The sequence below is a fragment of the Mustela nivalis genome (genome assembly GCF_964662115.1).
Source record: "Mustela nivalis genome assembly, chromosome: 3".
Classification (NCBI taxonomy): Eukaryota; Metazoa; Chordata; class Mammalia; order Carnivora; family Mustelidae; genus Mustela; species Mustela nivalis.
In genome coordinates, this window is record NC_139022.1 from 41,330,066 (window position 1) to 41,334,970 (window position 4,905).

Below are 4,905 nucleotides of genomic sequence, written 5' to 3' on the forward strand. Positions count from 1 at the left end.
AGAGTGGCATTCAGAGAGATTTTTAGTTCTGTTGAATAGTCACACAAGAATTCCTGAACTAGAAATGGAAAAAAAAAAAAAAAGCCAGAAAAAAGAAGTTGTAAACAGAAGACATGTAATTGTAATAATTACATGTCTTCTTAGGGAAGAAAAATTATGGAGCTGTAATAAAGTAAATAATCCTGATTTAGTCAAATCAAGCCTTCAAAGCAAAAGATTAGAGAATTTAAGTTTGCAAAAATGGAACTAAAAGAAAACTGGGAATTTTGTGCATGCATATGCACACATAAAAAGTTTAAGCAAATATTATAAATAATGGATGATCAAACTTGGGTGAGTTAGTTTATCTATTAACCTAAAATTTTATAAAGATCTGCAAAAGCATATTATCCCAACATATGGCAGCAAGTACCCAAAAAAAGCTAAAAGGATTGAAAACAATTGCTTTTTTAGGATAAAATGTTAAGATTACTTTTATAGTTTTATATAAGATAATTGTTTATTTTTTAAAGAGCTGGACTGAGGGGAACATAGAGGAAAGATGGCAGAGGACTAGGGGACTGAAATGACATCAGGTTGCAGTTCAGCTAGATAGTTATCAAAACACTCTGAACACCTACAAACTCAACAGGAGATAGAAGAGAAGAAGAGCAGCAATTCTAGGAACAGAAAATTAACCACTTTCTGATAGGTAAGACATGTGGAGAAGTGAATCTGAAGGGATGGGAAGACAGACTGTGGGGAGAGGGGCCAGCTGCCAGCAAGCAGTGAAGCAGTGGAACATGAAATGGGAACTTTTACAAGACAGCTCTGCTGAGGGACATTGCTCCAGAGGCTCAGTGGGGGTGGTGCCCTCACAGGGACAGTGTGATCTCAAGACCTGTAGGTCACAGAAAGACTGGGGGTGTCTGAGTGTGGCAGAGTTCCCAGGTATTGGAATGGGGAAGCTGGCTGCAGAGGCAGAGCCAAGGAGGGGGCTCTCAGCTTGGGGTTACCTTAAACCATGATCTGAGCCACAGTTGGGTCACTGCTCTTTGAGCAGGAACCCCACAAGTGGCAAAGTGGCAGATCCAGGGAGACTCACCTTCCTCTAGAGGTGCAGCATAGCAGGGATCTGCTTGGTTTGGAGACTGCAAAGGGGGCCATGCACCAGAAAGAAATGCTCAGACATAGGTTGGGTAAACCCAGAGTGGGGCCAGAGACCAGGGAGATGGAAGGGATTTACTGCTTTTTTCTGAGTGCATACTGAGAAGTAGGGTCCTGAGCTCTCAGCTCCTCCAGGCCAGAGATTGGGAGGCTGCCACTTTCATTCCTGTCCTACAAAGCTGTAAGGAAAGTGTTCAGGGAGCAAAAGCTCCTGAGAGTGAACACTAGTAGATTACTTAGCCTGGCCCCTGAGAAGGGCGGCACAATTCTGCCTCCAGCAAAGACATTTGAGAATCAAGACAACAGGCCCCTCCTCCAGAAGATCATCAAGGACAACCAGCCGAGACCAAGTTCACACATTAATGAGAACTGCGGAACGTCAGAGCTAGGGAAAGCAATGCATGGAATTAATGGCTTTCTCCCCATGATCATTTAATCTTGCAAAGTTACATTAATTTTTTTAATTTTATTTTTTTATTCTAATTTTTTAAACTTTTCCTCTTCCCTCTTTTAATGTTTCTTAACTATTAATGTTTCGTAACTTTTAATGTTAACTTTTTAATGATAACTTCTTAATATTAACTCTTAACTTTTAATGTTTCTTAACAATACCTTCATTAAAAAAATTTTAAACCATTATTATAGGCACATTTTATCTTTCATTATATTTAACCTTATCTTTTGTATACATACATGTTCTTCTTTTTTTTTTTCCTAAAAAATTGGGATGCCATTTCTTCTAATAGATCAAAATATGCCCTAAATCTAGCACAGGGCAGTGTTCTAGTCTCCAGTCTGAGCACGTTCTTTTTTTTTCTTTCTTTTCTTTCTTTTTCCAATCAACTTATCAATTCCTTTATCAGAATTTTTTAAAATTTTCATCATCACAGTCATATTTTATCTCTTCATCATGTTTATCCTTATTTTTCCATGTATAAATTTTTATTTCTTAAAAATTTTGCTATGTAGCTTCTTCTAAGAGACCAAATACACACAAAATCAAGTGATCAAGTGGGTGGATCTGGTCTAACCACCAGTCATATATATATATTTATATATTATATAATGTATTATATAAATATTATAATAATATTAATAAACATTAATTATATTAATAAATATTAATAAATTTATATAAATATCTATCAATCATATTAATAATGCAAATATATAAAATATTAAATATAATGATATTTACATAATATACATAATATATACACATACAATATATATAATATATAAATATATATAATATATATAATATATTATTATATATAATAAATATAATATAATATTTTATAGAATAATATATTTATATAATATAATAAATATAAATGTATAACATATATAAATATATAATATTAAAACATAAAATATATAATATATATAAATTATGTATAATATATATTTTATATATATATATATAATTTTTTTTTAGTTTATTTTTATCCCTTTTTTTCCCCCACAGTTTTGGATCTCTTCTGATTTGGTTAGCATACATTTTTCTGGGGTCTTTCCCAGACATTTTTTGTATTTTATTCTCTCATTCATATATTTTTATCTGGATAAAATGACAAGGTAAAAAAATTCACCACAAAAAGAATGAGAGGAAATACCAAAGACTAGGGACCTAATCAATACAGACATTGGTAATGCAATCCATATCAAAATACCATCAATTCTCTACAAAGAAATGGAATATAAAATCGTACAATTTATATGGAAATGGAAAAGACCCCAAATAGCCAGAGGAATGGTGAAAAAGAAAGCCAAAGTTGGTGGCATCACACTTCCAATTTTCATGCTCTATTACAAGGCTGTAATCATTAGGACAGTATGGTATTGGCCAAAAACAGATATAGATCAATGGAACAGAATAAAGAGCCTGGAAATGAACTCTCAACTCTATGATCAACTTATCTTCGACATAGAAAGAAAGAATGCCCAATGGAAAAAAAAGAAAGTCTCTTCAACAAATGGCATTGGGAGCCCCAGCTAAGCTCAAAGCATTCCTTAGGACCAGCTTGGTGATGAGCCCACAGTCTCCCAGACATCCTGGCTCCCGCTCCTCCTAAGACCTTTTGGGGAAAGCATATCTCTCATCGGGGATACTCTTCTTTCTAAATTCCCATTTTCACTTCAGGAAATTAATGTTTTTCTTTGGGTGTTCTAGCAACGACCATGAATGAAAGCCATGCTGACCTTCTTTTCCCCCTAACTTGTTAGTAGCTATGGACGGCAGAAAGATGGAGCGCTTCTCCTGCAGTGTGATTCTGATCATGGCCATTTCCAAAGCGTTTGAACTGGAATTAGTTGCTGGGTTGGGCCACTGTGAACTTACTAGGAGAGAGCCGCCCTTAAGAGATGCCAGCGTTCGGTCCCGGGAGGAGCCTGCGGTTCGTCACTGGTCTTCCCCGTTTGTGCCGACCTTAGGCATCCAGGATAGTAAGGAGTTAAACAGAACTTGCTGTCTGAATGGGGGCACCTGCATGCTGGGGTCCTTCTGTGCCTGGCCACCGTCCTTCTATGGCCGCAACTGTGAGCATGATTCCCGGAAAGAGAACTGTGAGTCGGTGCCCCATGACACCTGGCTGCCCAGGAGATGCTCCATGTGTAAATGCTGGCGTGGCCGGCTTCACTGCTTCCGGCAGACATTCCTACCGGGCTGTGATGGCCATGTGATGGAGGAGCACGTCCTGGTCTCCAGGACTCCAGAATTAACACTGTCTTTGGGCACCACTTTCTCACTGGCTGGCATCTGCCTCACTCTACAAAGTTACTGTTAATCGACACTTGCATATGCAGTATTTTGTCATGCGAGTTTCATAACCTGTAAAGGCTGTCACTCCCGTGTCCCCAGAGATGATCATTGGTTAATTGCCTTGAAATAGTGAATAGATTTTCATCAAGGTCCCTAACATTTTCTTCAAGTATTAACTACTTTCCTCTGCCCTGCTGTCTCCAAAAAATTTCTCTTAAAATAAAGTCAGCCATAGGGGCGCCTGGGCAGCTCAGTCAGTTAAGCATCTGCCTTTGGCTCAGGTCATGATAACCGAGGCCTGGAATCGAGCCCCCTGTCAGGCTCCCTGCACAGTGGGGAGTCTGCTTCTCCCTCCATCTCCCTCTCCCCACCCCTTGTGCTCTCCCTTGCTCTCTCTCTCTCGAATAAATAAAATCTTAAAAAAAAAAAACAAAACATATCTACACTGCGAGCAAGGTCTACATTCCTTGATTCCGCTAACTCTACCAAGGGTTTCTTAGTATTTTCCTTAAACAAATGGATTCTATCTTCAGATTATTAAAGGCTACTCCTAATGCGGAACTGAGGCTAAATATTTTACTAGAGTTGATCAAAATCAATTAAGACCTTGTCCGTAAAAGGAAAGGGACCATCAGTAAAGACAGCAGAAAGGAGGGCAGATGTCCCTCTGGAGGTGAGGGACTGGATGCGGAGTATTAGAAGTGCATGTGTGTGTGTGTGTGTGTGTGTGTGTGTACACACACCAGGGAGACTGGTAGAAAAGAGGAAGCAAATGGAAGAGAGATTGAGAAAAATAAAATGAATTACTTGGTTAATGATGAGATGGACCTAAGAAGTAAGCTAAAAACCCAAGATGAAAGGCAATTTTCTTTTTTTTTAAATTTAAATTCAATTAATTAACACATATTATTTGTGTTAGGAATACAGGTCTATGAGTTATCAGTCTTCTACAATATGCAGTGCTCATTACAACACATGCACTCCCCAATGGCCATCAT

General features: G+C 37.9%; 1 pseudogene across 1 annotated transcript; it reads left to right on the plus strand.

The window, feature by feature from the left end:
* The first annotated feature begins 3,371 nt into the window (after positions 1-3,371).
* Positions 3,372-3,932, plus strand: LOC309860879 (protein Cripto pseudogene; annotated as a pseudogene). The gene has a single exon. The product of its transcript is annotated as a protein Cripto pseudogene (transcript).
* The last annotated feature ends 973 nt before the right edge of the window (positions 3,933-4,905 follow it).